At 49.8% G+C, this 17,964-nt stretch overlaps 1 protein-coding gene across 5 annotated transcripts in view; it reads left to right on the forward strand.

The window, feature by feature from the left end:
- ROR2 (receptor tyrosine kinase like orphan receptor 2) overlaps positions 1–17,964 on the forward strand; it is a 197,569-nt gene that overhangs the window by 127,771 nt on the left and 51,834 nt on the right. The gene's annotated exons all lie outside the window — the stretch shown is intronic.

The raw sequence follows: 17,964 nt of genomic DNA on the forward strand, positions 1-17,964 counted from the left end.
AGCCACCCATGTGCCCCACCTGTGCGTCCTTCTGTGTGCCCATCCAGCGTGCACAGATTTATTTTTCAATTGTGGTTAAAAAAAAACCACCACCAACAAAAAACCCAACCACATAAAATTCGCCATCTTAGCCATTCCTAAGCGTGCAGTTCGGTAGTCTTACGTACATTTACGATGTCGCGCAACCTCTAGAACTTTCCCACCGTGCAAGACTGAAACTGTATACCCATTAAACCGCTACTCCCCAGCCCTGGCCTCTGGCAACCGCCATTCTTTATTCTGTGCCCGTGGGTTGACTATTCTAGACGCTTCATAGGACTCCTAGAGTATTTGTCTTTTGGTGACTGGCTTATTTCACTCAGCAGAACATCTTCAGGTTCATCCACGCTGCAGCGCACGTTAGATTTTCTTCGTTAAGACTCAGCACTACGGTGTTGTGCGTATACACCACACTTAGCTTGTCCGTTCATCCCCGGGTGGACCCTTGGGCTGCTTCCATGTTTCAGCTGCTGTGACTAACGCCGCTGTGAACATGAGTGTGCGGCTGTCTCTTCAGGACCCTGCTTTCGGGTTTTTTGGGTATATACTCGGAAGTGCGGTTGCTGCGTCATGTCGTAATTATATTCTTAATTTTGGGGGGAACTGCCATACCGTTTCCCAGCAGGTGACCATCTTGCATTGCGACCAGAAGCACGCAAGGGCTCTGGCTTCGTGACATCCTCTCCCACGCTCGTCATTTTCTGTTAATGGATGAGAAGTATTTCATTGCGGTGGCTCGTGGGTCTTCCCAGTGATTGCTGATGTTTTTGTAATCTCTCTGATGATTGGTGATCTTTTCATGTGCTTTTATTTTTAAGTCTATTTATTTTGAGGGGAGTATGAGTGGGGAAGGGACAGAGAGAGAGAGGGAGAGAGAAAATCCCAGGCAGGCTCCGTGTTGTCAGCGCAGAGCCCTGCGCGGGGCTCGATCTCGCAAACCGTGGCCTAAGCCGAAACCGAGAGTCAGACGCTTCACCGACCGAGCCACCCAAGTGCCCCTTTGCAGGTGTTTGTCGGACGTTTGCATTTCCTCTTTGGAGAAATGTCTCTTTGGGCCCTTTGCCCACTTTTTGGTCAGTCCCCTCGGCTTTTCACAAGGCGGCATCCCTGCGTGGCCCTCCGACGCCCTGCACTTTCTCCCTGGAGTAATGGTGTGGTGGTTCCTGCCCCTCACCATGGTTGGAAAGCCAGAAAAACCTCACATCCTTCCTAACTTGGCTCTCCCGGCACACATGGCCCCGTGAGGCTGGATTCAGTCCATTTCCCGTGGGCAAGAGGGGCAGTGATCTGGAGCTCTTTCACAGGCTCTCTGCACACCTCCCCTCCCCACTGCCCTGGCCTCTTCTGTGTCTCTCTTTGCTGAGCCCTGCAGGTGAACTTGCCCCCGTTTCAGTGCCTTGGAAGATGCTTTGCGGCACAGAGGAAGTACAGCCCTTACATCTAGGGTCTACAGACAGCTGTGCTCACAGTTTCTCCTGCTCGCAGATGAGACTCAGCAGGGTCTCAGACCCAAACGCCCGCAGGGCTCAGTGGTGGATACAAGTGCCAAGCGCGTCCTTCACCTACAACCTTTCAGATTGAGCAAAGGTTTATTTGTGACGGGTGTCATTGACCAATCAAAGGGCCTGGTGATGGCTGCCAGTCTTAACTCACGCCAACTTGAAAGCGTGTGACCCGTCTGCCCAGAAGCCAAGACTGTTCACGATGGTCCACGGACCAGCAGCATGGCTTTGCGTGGGGGCTGTTAGGAATGCAGAATCCCAGGTCCCAGCCAGCCGAGTCAGAATCCAAAGGGGTCACCTCAAAGCAGACACTCCCCGCTCCTGGCCTGTACCCCGAGAATGGGAACTTAATCCCACCAAACCTGTCCGCGAATATTCTTAGCAGCTCTATTTAGAATGGCCCCAAACTGGTGCAGTGCAGCTGTCCTTCAGTGAATGAATGGATAAGTAAACTGTGGCCCATCCATACCATGGAATACTGTTTTACCAAAAAAAAGGGAAGTGAATTCTTTCCACAGACACCAAATTAGACGGCCCTCAAAGACATTATGTTGAGAGAAAACAGCCAGCATCAAAGGTCACATAGGGGAGGAAAAAAGTTTCCTCTACTCCCTTAGGTTCTGTGACTAAGGCCTGGGAATTAAACTGACAGACGGCTTCACAGTAGGAAAGGTGCACGGATTTAGTCGATGTTGATTTTCTCACGTGGATGAATGCTTCGTGGAAAAAACCCCGCGAAAACCCAAAGAACTGCTTAGGCTCGGATGCCTTACGCTGCGTAAACGAAGGGCGAAACATCGCGGAGACAAGATGAAGCAAAGGGAAAGAGTTTGGGCTTCCAAGGGTGGTGGATTGTGACAAAGGGACCCGGAAGTACTACCTACCACGATCAGGACCGTTCTTCCCTCCTGGTACAGAAGAGGGGGACGCCTTCACAAAGGGAGATGTATGCCCTGCTTTTAGGCGGATGCGGAGAGCAGAGAGCAGAGAGCTCCCCTCTCTTTGCTGTTTCTTAGTTGTCTTCAATTCAGAATAATCCTTCTGCCAAAGTAGCCTCTTTTGGGGGTGGCATGATCTGATCTCCATCAGTTACATTTTATGTGATTCCATTTTTCTCAAAAAAGCCAATGGAGAAAAAAGTGCGTGCGTGTGTGTGTGTGTGCGTGCGTGTGTGTGTGTGTGTGTGTGTGTGTAAGGGGAGAGTGTGGGAAGAGTTTTTTGGGTGATGAGTCTATTCTCCATATCGGTTGTGGTTGTGGTGAAATGAATTTGTTCCTGTGTTAAAATCTGTTAAGTCTGGACACCGAGAGACAAAATAAAAGCCCACGGAAATGCAAACAAAAGCAGAAATGCAACGCTTCGGTTACCGTGGGCGCATAGCATTTCATGCGTGCGTGAGTTCGTTTTGCGAGATGCATTTCCTGGAGGTGGAATGGTCGGGTGGCGGGTGTGAACGTCGCAGAGGAAGGTGGCTGTCCCGTGTGGCCTTTCCCCCAGATACACGCCTGTCGCCGTGTCCGCACCTTCCTCAGCCTGACCTGGGGATCTTTGCCAGCTGATGGTGGGGGGAGGGGGGGGAACCATCAGTTTTGAAACGCCAGGTAAATTCTGGTCCAGGGCAGCTCGTGGGCCAGAGTCACCCAGGTGGGCCTGCACACGTGGGATGGTTCCCCACCCCTCCCCGCACACATTCGGCTGCCTCCCGTGTTAAATTGAAAGCACAAACTCCTTTTGGCAGCCTGCCAGTGGTAGTTTTGTTCCGCGTGTGCGCTTGTCATTCAGGACTTGGTGACGGAGCCGCCGCAAGGCCTCTCACTTGGGACCCGGCCCCAGCCTACCTGTCAACAGGTAAGATGGCCTCAGGGATGTTGGATAGATCACAGCAGCCCTCGAGTTCTAGTTCCTTTTAGAGCCCGCTGTTTTCCAATCTTCCCGTGCACAGCTGCTGCCTCGGGCCCTCAGGGACCCTCATCGGTGACAGGCTCCTCAGGTGTGGACCTGTCTGCCCCTCCCGAGGGCCCCCCTGCATGGACGCTGCCTCTCGTCACCGTGCCGGGCCGCAGTGTGGTGTGCTGAAGGCACGTTTCTGTTCCCACTGAGGAGAGTATATTCCCGCTGGAGGTGATCCCTTGTCCTCTTTCCCTCTTGAAAACTGCCACCGAGGTATCTTTGGGCTCTTCCCTTTTTACTCCCTGCTGTTAGCACAAGGCCTGGGGGTCAGCGAGGTCCAAAGAAAGCCCTGGAAGAGAGTAACCGTGCCCAGCACCCTGCCCTGCGGATCTCACGTCGTGGCCATTCCCGTGTTCAGAGGACAGCTTAGCCTCCTCTGATGGGTACGTCCGTGTCTGTGCTGCAAAGTCTTTTTTTTTTTTTTTTTTAAGTTTACTTATTTTTTGGACGGGGGCGGGGGGCGGTGCAGAGAGGGAATCCCAAGCAGGCTGCACCCTGTCAGTGCAGGGCCCGACACAGGGCTCGAACCCAGAAACTGCGAGATCACGACCTGAGCCGAAGCCAAGAGTCGGAGGCTTAACCCACTGAGCCCCCCAGGGGCCCCCATGCTGTAAACTCCTTACACATAAAGGTGATGGTGGGAAGGAAGGCGGAGTGGCCTGGGGATACGATCCAGCCTCCTTTGTAGGAGCTAGGCGCTACTGGAGTGCCTTGGTCTGACCTTCCCATTTCTGCAAAACCTCCTCCTCCAGCGCAGAGGCTTTCCCGGCCTTCGCGCCCCGCGATGTTTACGTGCTGTTACCCTTGGCATCTGTTTTGGTAGATATTTGAAGCAGGGCCGTGAACTTCACCGTGGCCTGGTCACTAAGCGCGGAGCCAAGTACGAGAGGGTGTGCATGTGCACGGCCGTGTGGGCGCTGGAAGCCGCAGTCCCCGTGTCCTTCCCGAGACGGCCTGGGCCGCTGGCCGCCCTCCCCTCTCTTGTTCGCGCTTTTATGGCGGTGAGAAGCGACGGGTGGGTGAGAGCCCGCGTCCCTCTCACCCTGGTCAAAGGGCGCGTGTTTCCTCCAGTAGCTTAGCGGTCTGGGCGACCCCAGTCCCTCCGTGGCCGATGACAGCGGGCCGCCTTCTGTGCAGCCCCAGCCAGCGGCTGGCCTGCGGGCACCCTGGGACACACGCAGGACGTCCGCGGTGACGGGGTGTCACAGAAGCAAACATAGGCGTGGCTGGTGTTTCCGCTGGTCCTGCCCGGTCCTTCACGGCTGAGTTGCGGCCGCTGCCCTGGGCCGGTGTGTTCGTGGGGGGTCCCCGCCTCACTGGCAGCCGTGGTGGCAGAGGAGGAAAGCTTAGACAAAGGGGACAGATGGAGAACAAGAACACACACTTACCGGCTTCGGTGGGAGGGATGTAAAGCCCAGTCCAAGAAGTTCCGTGTGACTTCCTGGGACCGTCACGGCTCTGTAAGCTTGTCTCCCGGGGTACGAGTCAGAGAGGCCGAGAAGCCATTGTCTTGCCCCCCCCTCAGAGCTGGTAAGAGGCAGAAGCAGGGGGACCTCTGTCCGACTGTAAAAGTTGGGCTCGTCCAACATGCCAGAGCCTTCCGGGGCTTAGATCGCGTGTGACATTGGAAAAGGATGAGCCCGGAGCCCCGATGGCTGGATGAGATCGTATCTGAGTTTTATTCCCACTCTCAGGCTTGCGGACCCTCAACTAAGAACACGCAGCAAAATAGAAAGTAGGACAGAGCCAAGCAGGGTTTCTCAACCGCACGGTGTTGACATTTGGGACCCAATAATTCTGTGCGATGGGGGTTTTCTGCATGGTGAGTGTGCATTACAGCGTCCCTGGCCTTGGGCCACGAGGGGCCACTGGTGTCCCCACCCCAGTCTGACAATCAGAAACATCTCCAGGCATTGCTGGATATCAGTGGGGGTGGAGGGGGAGGGTGCAAAATCCCTCTGCCCATTGAGAACCAGTGGAGCGAAGGAAGGGTACCCTCTGGGAGTCTGGAAGGAGAACCTGACCAAGAGGCAGAGAAATGGTCCCATTACAGCTTCCTCTACCCCTACACGTACAGACCCTCAAAACGAAAAGGAAAAACACAGAATTAAAATGGGAGAGGGGGAGGAGAGGAAGGGAGGCAGGAATAGAGAGAGAGAGAGACTCATTTCCATTAACCTGTTTGTTCTCTTTGAAAATTCTTTACAAGCAGCTCTCCAAAAGGGTTGTATTGTCCTTGTAAAATTGCCTGCAGATGAGCAGGGAGGGGATTTTCTCTGGCTGGTGGCCATTCTCTCTCCCCCTGCTTCCCTCACCCCGAGGTCTGTTCAGCCTCACAGATATATTATGAGCAGAAATGGTGTTTTCCCTGAATTCTCTGCTGGGAAAGAAGGTTTCGGGAAGGTACAGTACAGTGCTGACAGATTGCATAGAATGTATCTGAGATGCTACCATTTTCATGTACAAGGAGGGAGAGCCCATGGATGCCAGCCCCCTATGCCTGTACCTAGAGATGTCAGCCCCCTGTCCCTGTGCCCAGGATGCCAGCCCTTATTGTTCTTTTCATCTGGTCGCATTTTCTTCCAAATCTGTCTGTTTAAGATCCTGAAAACTTAAAGTCATGAGGAGGAAGTTGCAGGGACCCTCTGAGTCACAGGCACATGCATGTGTGTGTGTGTGTGTGTGTGTGTGTGTGTGTGTGTTTCCTGGGTGTTCCAACAACTGAGAGAGAGAGCTTCCATGGTGCCCTTTGGTTGTTAAAACAAATGTGCTTTAAAATATGAAGCTGAGGGGCGCCTGGGTGGCGCAGTCGGTTAAGCGTCTGACTTCAGCCAGGTCACGATCTCGCAGTCCGTGAGTTCGAGCCCCGCGTCAGGCTCTGGGCTGATGGCTCAGAGCCTGGAGCCTGTTTCCGATTCCGTGTCTTCCTCTCTCTCTGCCCCTCCCCCGTTCATGCTCTGTCTCTCTCTCTGTCCCAAAAAGAAATAAACGTTGAAAAAAAAAATTAAAAAAAAAAAATGAAGCTGAGAACACACCTTGAGAGACAGAACAGGCAAGTCCCGCCCGTGGTAATTGCCCATGACATTACTCCATGATTGATTAGTTTAGGGCTTCTGGCTGTGAAAATAAAGAAAGCCTCAAAGAAAATCTTGAAGCAACCATGATTTATGAGTTTAAGAGTCTCACTTAGGTAAAACAATGTACTGAAAAATGTCATTTTTTTATTGGAGCATGAGGAAATAGGCAGTGTCTGGTGATAGGATTGCCAACTTCATGCTTTCAGTAAATCAGTTTAAAAGGAGAAGCTTAGAAGAGACAATGACATTCATTTATAGAAAAAATGATAATTGGCAATTACCTGCATTTTTATGTTAACCACTTGCCCTGGTTTGTATTGTTTAAAAACATTTTTTTAAATGTTTATTTATTTCTTGAGAGAGAGGGAGAGAGTGTGAGCGGGGGAGGGGCAGAGAGAGAGGGAGGCACAGAATCTGAAGCAGGCTCCAGGCTCCGAGCCATCAGCACAGAGCCCGATGCGGGGCTCGAACTCACGAACCGTGAGATCATGACCTGAGCCAAAGTCGCCGCTTAACCGACTGAGCCACTGAGGTGCCCCTGTATTGCTTTAATATAGTCAATGTTAGCGGTCCAAAATCATAACTGACAGAGTGCAAATATTCGTGTTGCTATTGCAAATCCTTGCTCTTTGCATTGAACGGATCAGATACTCTCCAGGGGGATCAGGTATTTGGGAAACAGAATATAAAGACTGTTTTCGGGTTGTTTAAAACTCCTGGGGCGCGCAGGGGACTCTCACTATGGCTGCATCTCTCTTTGTGCGGTAGATATTTTAAGTTACGTAGTTTCATTAAATTGTTGACATTCTTTAAAAAAAACTAGAATATCTCATTAGTTTTTTTTTTTAACATATACATATTTTTTAATGTTTCTTCACTTTTTTGAGAGACAGAGACAGAGTGTGAGCAGGGCAGGGGCACAGAGAGAGGGAGACAAAGAATCCAAAGCAGGCTTCAGGCTCTGAGCTGTCAGCCCAGAGCCCGACGCGGGGCTCGAACCCACGGACCGTGAGATCATGACCTGAGCCGAAGTCAGACACTCAACCGACTGAGCCACCCAGATGCCCCTAGAAAATCTCGTTAGTTATAGAATTTCCAAGATGAGTTATTTTGTTCTACCTAAAAAATTTAGCTAGGTTTTTTTTTTTTTTAGTGGAAAAAGACATGTCTAAATTTGCTAACATGACTCAGACATGGTGCATCCTGTTTCCTGCGTAAGTCTCTGCAGGGTTGTGTTTCCTGCCTAGCTTCCACGACTCTAGGTCACCTGCCTTTCTGTGTCTGCGATTGGCCTTGGGGGACACAGGGTACACTTGGCTCTCACCTTGCTCTGCTCACTCAGGAGTCTTGACTTTGCAATTTTCTGCACTTTGTATACAGATTTACTTTGTTCAGATTTACCATGACGTGCTTTCGGTATCAGAACAATACTGGACTTATCAAATATGTTGGAAAGTATTCCATTTTTTATTTTTTGAAGTGTCTGTGAAGTTATAGGTGTTAATTCTTCTCTAAACATTTGGTAGAATTCACCAGAAAAGCCATCCGGCCCTGGGCTTTTCTTTCTGTGCAGTTTTCTTATTGTTAATTCAGTGTCTTCACTTGTTCTAGACCCGTTCAGATTTTCTGTTTCTTCTGTCATCAGTGTCAGTCGCTGCGTTTCTGTAGGAATGTGTCCATTTCATCCATATTCTTAACTTGTTGGCACACGATTATTTATAGTATTCTTTTCTAGACCTTTCTGTTTCTTGTAATTCAATAGTAATGCCCCCATATTTCATTTCTGATTTTAATAATTTGAGTCTCCTCTCTTTTTCTCTTGATCACCCTAGACAAAGCTTTCTCAATTCCGTTCATCTTTTCAAAGAACCAGCTTTGATTTTCTCTGTTATTTTTATTCTTTTCTTTCTTCTGTTAGCTTTGGGTTAAGTTTGCTCTTCTTTTTATAAGGCCTTAACGTGTAAAGCGAGGTTATTGGTTTGACATCCTTTTTAGTACGGACAGTTAAGACTGTAACTTTCCCTCTAAGCATTACTTTAGTTGCACACTTAAGTTCTGTTATTTTAGGCATCACTCTCATTCCTCTCAGAGTATTTTATAATCTTCCTGTGATTTTTTTTCCTGTGGCTCATTGGTTATTTAGAAATGTTGTGTTTCATTTCACATATTTGTGAATTTCCTAAATTTTTTCCTGTTACTGATTTCTAATTCCATTCTGTTGCTAGAGAACGTACTTTGCATGGCTTTATTCCTTTTAAATCTATCAAATTTTCTTTTATTGCCTAGAATATTATCTGTCCTAGAATACTTTCTGTGTAAGTTTGAGAAGAATGTGTATCTTGTGGTTGGCGTGGAATGTTCTTTCGTGTTAGGCATAGTGTATAGTGTTAAGTTTTCTGTTCCCCTGCTGATCTATTTAGTACTTATGTCCATTATTAAAAGTGGGTTATTGAAATCTCCAGTTATTATTGCTGACTTAGCTATTTTCCCCTTCATTTCTGTAAGTTTTTGCTTTGTGTTTTTGGGGCTTTGTTTTTAGGTGCATATGTGTTTAAAATAGATTGGATTGACCATCTTGTCATTATGAAAGTCCTTTGTTTCTAGTAATGATTTATGTCTGCAGTTTATTTTGTTAGATACTAATATAGCCCTTACAGCTTTCTTATGATTATTGTGTGTTTGATACCCCTTTCCAGCTATTTGTGTTCTTGAATACAAAGTATCTTTTATAGACAACATAAAGTTGGATAATTTAAAAAATCCTTTTGGCCAATCTCTGCTGTTTTGATTTGTCCTTTCAACACATTTGCTTTTAATTAATTAATTATGAGGTAGGTTTTACTTCTGTCATTTTGCTACTTATTTTCTATATATCACTTCTTTTTTGTTCCTCTGTTCCTTGAGTCCTTCCTTTTTTTTTTTTTTTTTTTTGTATTAAGTAGATAGCTCCTGGTGTGATTTAAAAATTTCTTTAATTTGTCTCTTATATATGTCATTTTTAAAAATCATTTTCTCAGTGGTTGCATGAAGATTACTATTATCATTTTATTTAAAAAAAAATCTAGCTCACTCATGGTTCATGGGATTGAGCCCAGTGTGGGGCTCTGCACTGACAGTGTGGAGGCTGGTTGGGATCCTCTCTCTCCCTCCTCTCTCTCTGTCCCTGCCCCCCCCCCCCAATAAATAAATGAACATTTAAAAAATATAGTTCAGATTAATACTAACTTAATATTAATAGTAAATACTTTGCTCCAATATGTTGCTATTCCTTCCCCTTCCCTCTGAACTATTAGTGCCATACAATTTACATCTTTATATGTTTTAAGTTCATCAACACAATTTTATAGTTATGGTTTTATGCAGTGGTTTTTTTAAAAGAAATAGAAAAAAAAGAGCTACAGACAAAAATATGTTTATATAACTTTCATAGTACCTATGTACGTACCTTACTGGTACTATTTTACTTCTTTGTGTGGATTCCGATTCCTTCCAATGTCCTTTCATCTTCCCTCAAATAACTCCCTGTACTATGTCTTGTAGAGAAGTTTGCTAATGACAGATTTTCCCCATTTGTTGTTCATCTGGAAGTGGCCTAACTTACTCATTTTTGAAAAAGAGTTTAGCTGGGTATAGAATTCTGGACTGACAGTCTTTTTCTTCCCCCCAAAACTTTTAATACATCATCCCACTTGGTTTCTGATGAGAAACCAACTCTTTAATCTTACTGAGGACCCTCACTACATGACGAGTTCTTTCTCTTGCTGCTTTTAAGATTCTGCTTTCGTTTTTAAGGTTTGTTTATGGTGCATCCAGTTGTAGGTCTGCTTTCGAGATTCTGCTTTGGTTTTTCAAGTTTGTGGTGCGTCCAGTTGTAGGTCTGCTTTCGAGATTCTGCTTTGGTTTTTCACGTTTGTGGTGCGTCCAGTTGTAGGTCTCTTAGAGGTTGTCCTACTTAGAGTTTCTTGATTTTCTAAGTGTTTCAATGAATACTTTTTCTCCGGTTTGGTAAGTTTTTCGTCATCATTTCTTCAGATATTTTTTTCTGCCTTTTTCATCTCTTTCTGGACTCCCATTATGTATGTGTTGGTGCTCTTGGTCATGTCCCATGGGTGCCTTAGATTCTGCTGCTTTTCTTCATTCTTTTCATTTTCTTCTCTTCAGAGTAGATAATCTCTATTCCAGGAAAGATAGTAAAGTGTCTTCTAGTTCACTGAATCTTCTGCCAGCTCACATCTGCTGTGGAGCCCACCTGGTGAATTTCAGCTATTGTTCTTTCCACTGTAGAATTTCTGTTTGATTCTTTTGATTTCTATCACTTTATTGATATTCCCTGTTTGGTGAGAAAAAGTTGTTGTAATTTCCTTTGATTCTATACAATTTTTTTGAGGGTTTATTTATTTTTGAGGGTGAGCAGGGGAGGAGCAGAGAGAAAGGGAGACACAGAATCCAAAGTGGGCTCCAGGCTGTGAACTGTCAGCACAGAGCCCAATGGGAGGCTCAAACCCACAAACTGCGAGATCATGACCTGAGCTGAAGTCAGACACTTAACTGACTGAGCCACCCAGGTGCCCCTCCTTTGATTCTTTAGATGTGGTTTTCTTTCTTTTTTTAAACATATTTATAATATGTTTAAGACTATATTTATAATGGTCTCAGTCCCCTCAGGGACATTTTCTGTTGGGTGTTTTTTTTTCTTCCTGTGTATGTGGCATGCTGTCTGATTTTTTTTTTTTCTGTATGTCTTTGTACTCTTTGTTAAAACTGGACATTTTCTTTTTTTTATTAAAAATGTTTTAAAATTTTTTTATTTATTTTGAGAGAGAGCACGCACAAGCTGGGGAGGGGCAGAGAGAAGGAGAGACAGGATCCCAAGCAGACTCCATGCCATCAGCACAGAGCCTGATGTGGGGCTCGAACTCAAAAATCTTGAGGTCGTGACCTGAGTTGAGATCAAGAGTCAGACAGCAGACGCTTAACCAACTGAGCCACCCAAGCCCCCCCAAAATTGGACATTTTAAATAATATTTTAGCAAGTCTAGTAGCAAACCCCTCTACCCATCAAGGTTTGTTTTTGCTGCTGTGGTTTTGTTTTTGTTTTTCATTTCGGTTTTGGGGGGTGTTTTTCTTGTTACCGTTTGTTTGCTTAGTGGCTTTCCTTTACTAATTCTGCGGGTTCTCTCTTTCCTATGATGTGTGACCGCTGAGTTGTCCACTATTCTTAAGTTCTCTTTGTTTTGTTTTTAAACCACTCTATTGAGGTATGATTGGCATCCAGAAAGCTTTACAGATTTAACGTACACAACTTGGTAAGTTTGGGGATCAGTGTATGCTCGTGAAACCATCACCACAGTCTGGGCTATAAACATAGCCATTGCTTCCAAAAGTCTCCTTCTCCCGTCTTTATTACTGTTGTTGTTATCGTTATTATTTTGTCTGTGTGATAAGAACACTTAACATGAGGTCCTCTACATTTTATTTAAAATTATTTAATGTTTATTTTTTGAGACCCACACACACACACACGCACGCACACAGAGTATGAGTGGGGGAGGGGCAGAGAGAGAGGGAGGCACAGAATCTGAAGCAGGCTCCGGGTTCTGAGCTGTCAGCACAGAGCCCGACGAGGGGCTCAAACTCATGAACCATGAGATCATGACCTGAGCTGAAGTTGGACACTTAAACGACTGAGCCACCCCGGCGCCAAAGGTCCTCTACGTTTTCAAGTTTGGTTTCCTGAGGGTCACCTCTCAGTCAGCACTGTTGTGTGGCCAGCCAGTCCCTGGTCAGGAGACTTTCTTATGCACCTCGCTGCGTGTCTTGAACCTTTTGCCAAGGGGATCTTGTGAGCGGGCATCCATCAAACATCAGCCTTCGCTGCCTCTTCCTGATGGCACCAGAGATGTGGGGCCGGTGTCTTCCCCCTGTAGCCTTCCTTGGGCGTGAACATGGCCTTCCGCGCGCGCAGTGTTGTTGATCCGGGAAGTACGTCGGACTTCTCGAAGTTTCCTGTGGTCCCCTGGGTCTGGATTTCCTTTTGAATTCTGGGCGCCTGGTGTTTCCTGCCCTGTGGTCGCCACGGGGGAGCTGCTGAGGTGTTGCCGGCAGCCTGCTGCTGTTTGACAGTGTCCCAGGGGTGACACCCCCCCTCCCCACTGCCTCCCCACGACCCCAGCCCCAGGCCAGCCGAGTCAGACCTAGGATCTCCCCCGGGTGCTGCACATCCAGACGACGCAGCAAAGCCATCTTCCCGGGGCCCAGTCCTTCAGTCCTTTCTTTCACATGGACGATTTGTTTTCAGCTCGTTCGGTGGCCCCGGTGAATTCTCGGAGTTCCGACATGCTTGGTTTTCATCGCGTGGCCCAGGATTTTATTGTTTTGGAGGCAGAGTGAGTTCACCGAGATCCTCAGGCCACCGTTCTGCGGGCCAGTTCTGCAGCGTGTGGTCAGCGTCTCTCAGCAGAATGCATCTCAGGTGCACCTGCTGGGGCATGGGGAGGAAGGTCGGGTCGGAGGGCAGTGGAGCAGGGAGGTGCTAGCTTGCTGTTGGGAGGAGCAGGGACCCGCGCTGTGACCCCCTTATCTGCCTCTGAGAAGAGGAGTGCAGCAAAGGGGCCCCCCGCATGCCTGGGACAGGTGTGAGCCCTCCCTTCACACCGTGAGCTGAACCTCAGGGTTTCCGGAACGTGAGCGTGACGGTCCCACGACTCTGCCAGCATGCGTTTTGTCCTCGGAGTTTTGGGGTGCTTCCTGCATGCCGGGGTTTGAGGTAATGCCTGTGACCGTCACCCGCAGCCTTGTTCCACGGACCACCCTCTGCCGACGTGGGACAGACGTGTTGCTCTGGAGAGAAATGCAGCAAGGGACGGGGAGGGTGGCCTCACAAGCCAGCAACGGAGCGGAGAGGTCTCAGGTGGCGTTTTCCAGACGGGGGGCAAACAGACGTCAACTCTAGAGGGAGAAGGGGCTGGAGTTGTTGACGGGGGGAGGGGGTAGTGAAGGGTAGAGGAGCCCGGGCGAGTTCAGGAGGGCGCGTGTGCGTGTGCATCTGCATGGAGGGCAGACAGAGGGTAGAGCAGGTGGAAGGTGCTGGAAGGTGTCGAGCACAGGAGCATTCATTCATTCACTCGTTCGCCAGATGAACCATCCCTGCTCAGCTGCCGGGCTGAGCAGGGAGCAGACAGACGGAGGAATAAACGAGCATGTGGGTTTTAGGCGGCAGGACTGAGAGCTTGATGTGGAGGGACGGGGTCAGGGTGGGCCTCGTTGAAGGAGGTAGTGTTACAGGAGCCAACACGCCAGGGGAAACGCGGTAAGCTTGGGGTGGGCGTAATACGCATATGTGCATCAGTTCGAACGTCACCAGTAGCCTCGCAGAAACCTCTGTCCTGCTCCGTCTTGGCCGTCCCCCGCAAGGGTGCTGCCGACCTCCGTCACCACACGTGCCTCGGGCTCTCGTAGAACTTGGTGTAAGCGGGGGTCACGCAATCCGGGCTCTTCTGTGTCCGGCTTCTCCCGCTGGGCCTTATGTTTTCGAGGGTCACCTCCGCTGTCTCAGGTGATGGTGCGTGAAGCCCCTTCTGGAGGGGAGGTGGGCCCCAGGAGGCCTGTGCAGGGGCTGTCATGTGACCCAGCAGAGCCAGGAGCAGCGGGGACCAGGCGTGAGCAGTGGGGCAGTGGCGAGGCGGGGGTGGGACGGGGCCGGCAGCATCGATTCTGATTCATTTTGAAGACCGAGTGATTGACATTTCATGACGGGTTGGACGCAGAATGTTGCTGGAAGGGGAGTCAGACACAACTGGGGGGCGGGGGGGCTGGGGCCTTGGCCTGTGGATCAGGAATTAGAATTCAGGAGGTGGGGGGCAGCTGCAGGGGAGTAGTCTGTGGAGGAGAGCGGGGTTCCTGCTTGGACACGTCGAGTATGATGTGCGTGTCAGATGGGAACCGGTCCTCGGGTCTGTGACACTGGCTTCCCGGAGAGGGGTCTGACCTGACAAGGTACATTTTGGGGGCTCTGTGCATTTTCTTTTTAAGTTAATTTTTGAGAGAGAGAGAGAGAGAGAGAGAGAGAGCGGGGGAGGGGCAGAGAGAGAGGGAGACACAGAATCGGAAGCAGGCTCCAGGCTCCGAGTTGTCAGCACAGAGCCCGACGTGGGGCTCGAACCTGTGAACAGTGAGATCATGACCTGAGCCGAAGTCAGACGCTTAACTGACCGAGCCACCCAGGCGCCCCTGTTTTGCTCTTTTAAAGCCAAGCCCTCTCTCCCCTCAAGGGTGGAAAGAGGGAGGAGCTTTGCAGGTGCAGCCTTCAGAGGAGCAGGAGGGGGAAGACACTCAGTCGCATAGAAGGTGAGGGCAGGAGGAGAAGGTCCAGACGCAGAGGTCATGGGAAGGGGCTATGAGGACGACGTGGGTAAACTGAGGCACCATGTAAACGTTGACCACCGCCCCCCTCCCTGCGGGCCTCCCTGCCGCCCAGCGGGGACAGTGGCGCTGACGTGAGTGAGCGCTGTGAGCGGAGGGACCTGGCAGGTGCGGGCTCGGAAGGTGTCGCAGCTGCTGCTGGAAATCGCGGGTGCATGGAGCTCAGAGAACCCCTGTCCTGACTCACGTCTGGGGGAGCGCAGCCACGGGGTGTATTTCGCACAAGAGAGAAGGTGTCTGAGGCAGCAGCCAGGGCGCTAGAATCCTCAGCGGGCTGTGGGCGGGTCCCCCAGACGCACCTCTGTACCTGGTCCAAACCCTGCCTCCTGTCTCGTTGAGGCCTGTCTGTCTGCACCCCGCGCTCGCAAAAGCCGCTTTCACATCCGCATTCCTTCTAAAGAGGCAACGAGGGCAAATGAACGCTACCTGTTGTCGGTTGAATCGTGCTCCCCCAGAATAGACGCGCTGCAGTCCTAGCCCCCCGGTATCTCAGAGGGGGACCTTGTTTGGACATACTGTCTTTACAGAAGTAATTAAATTTAGATGCGGTCGTTACGGTGGGCTCGAAGCCAATGCGACTGGCGTCCTTATAAGGAGAGATTAGGACACAGAGGGGACGTAGAGGGGACGGCCGTCTGCACGCCTGGGAGAGGGGCCATGAAGAAACCAGCCCTGCTCGCATCGGGATCTCGAATTTGGCCTCCAAAATTTGGCCATCCAGGCTGTGGTGCATTGTTGCTGGCAAGCTCATACGGAAGGTACCTTTAAACGAAATCATCACTGGGGCGCCTGGGTGGCTCAGTCGGTGAAGCGTCCGACTTCCGCTCAGGTCATGATCTTGCGGTACATGAGTTCAAGCCCCGCGTCAGGCTCTGTGCTGACCGCTCAGAGCCTGGAGCCTGTTTCAGATTCTGTGTTTCCCTCTCTCTCTGACCCTCCCCCGTTCATGCTCTGTCTCAAAAATAAATAAACGTTTAAAAAAAAATTAAAAAAAAAATCATCACTGTCACCACCTGGATTGTAGCAGACATTGACCCCCATTTTGTTGCTTATTTCCATGAACTTGAGGCGATCGCATGTCCCACGTGCAAAAGAACAATTGGATGATGCTTCTGGGAACGAGAGCAGCATCTGGCCACACAAGCCGGACATAGATTCTTGGTTGACGCAGGCCTCTTCCGACCCTCAGACCCCGTTCTCTCCAATCGCGCTCACGCCAGCCTACAGGTCTCGCAGGCCTGGGTCCCAGGGCTGCAGCGCGTGTGGCCGAGGCCTTTAAATCCCTTCCTTAAACAGTTACAAGGTCACTTCCCCTGTTTCTATGGGTTACTGCACAACTGGATTCTTTTTCCACTAAGGGTTGTTTTATTTGTTTGTTTGTTTTAAGGTATCTTTTCCTCTTTTTACCTTTAATGAAATCTAGGGATTCGAGGTAAGAAACGACTCCTCGTGTGCAGGGGGACAACCGACATTCAAGACTCGTCCGTGAAACCCAGTGGCAACAGGGCACATACCCAGCATGTCTGTTGGCTCCTTTTCTGCGGGGGGCTCTAGGTATTGGGGCAGACGGAAGACCCCAATTCAGCCTCCCGAGCGGCCCCTCCCCCTCCTTGGCCAGATCCTCACTGGACCCTGACAGTGGGGCCTCTGTTGGGGGCCCGGGGGACCCACCGGGGACCCAGGGTGGAAAAGCCCTCACTTCAGGGGGTGCCGGGGCAGCAGCTGGGTCTGGGCTCCCACTCACCTGCGGCCTTGACGGGGTTTTTTTTGCCGCAGAAGTGGAATCAAAGCGGAGTGTAAGTTGATGAGGGACCCTGGTGACTCCGTTTCAGGTTGGTGGGTTTTACTTCGTGTTTCCAAAGCAGGGTTAGGCCAGCCCTTGAGGGAGAACACCACCAGTGTCTACTCAACCCCGAGGTAGCAATAGTGAGAATAAAGACGGCCGGCGATTAGGCACAGGCCACTCACCCTGACCGCTGTGCGCTTTTCTGGCTGGAGACACACAGCGTGCAACGTTTTAACCAGCGTGTTCCCAGAGACGTTATGGAATCTTCTTACTGTTGGACGTACCTTCTCCGGCCGAACGCCCAGACTAACGGGCGCACCTTTTAGGACCATATACCGCGCTCCCTCCCGGTTGTTAGTTTCTTTCCCTCCATTCTTGCTCTTCCAGCGTCATGGACGGTTTTGGTTGCACATGGTGCTCAGCTGAGGGGTTGCGCTGGATGCACGGCCAATGTTGCCCGTCGAAAACGGGTGTGCTGTCTGAGTTTTCATCGTAAAATCCGGGCCTGTCCTTCGAGAGGCTCCTGTTCTGCACCACGATCACCCCTCCAGACTGTGGGCTTTTTCTGGGCCCTCCCTGACTGCTGTTCTTTCTCATATCCTGGAAATTATAGCTTTTCACAAGGATGACCAGATCCAAGAATGCCAAGCTTCGGTGAATAAGGCAGCCTCACTAATTAAAAGGAGCCTGCTTTGAAGTTGTCCAGATATTCCAGAGACTACATCTAATTAAATCACGGCACGTGTACCGATTCAGATCAACAGGTAGGGAGTAAGGACGAAAACAGTATGAATAACAAAACACTTTTTAAGAGACGCAAATCGTAAACAAAATAGCACCATGGACCCAAATCCGAGGGCGTGGATTTGGGTAAATCCTTGCTTCATAGTGTCTCTGCTGCTAATGAGAAAGCTGGGATTTTTTTTTTTTAATTTTTTTTTTCCAACGTTTATTCATTTTTGGGACAGGAGAGACAGAGCATGAACGGGGGAGGGGCAGAGAGAGAGGGAGACACAGAATCGGAAACAGGCTCCAGGCTCTGAGCCATCAGCCCAGAGCCCGACGCGGGGCTCGAACTCACGGACCGCGAGATCGTGACCTGGCTGAAGTCGGACGCTTAACCGACTGCGCCACCCAGGCGCCCCTGAGAAAGCTGGGATTTTAATAGGACAGAAAGAGCCTGGAAATC

This window comes from Acinonyx jubatus, chromosome D4, assembly GCF_027475565.1.
Source record: "Acinonyx jubatus isolate Ajub_Pintada_27869175 chromosome D4, VMU_Ajub_asm_v1.0, whole genome shotgun sequence".
Classification (NCBI taxonomy): domain Eukaryota; kingdom Metazoa; phylum Chordata; class Mammalia; order Carnivora; family Felidae; genus Acinonyx; species Acinonyx jubatus.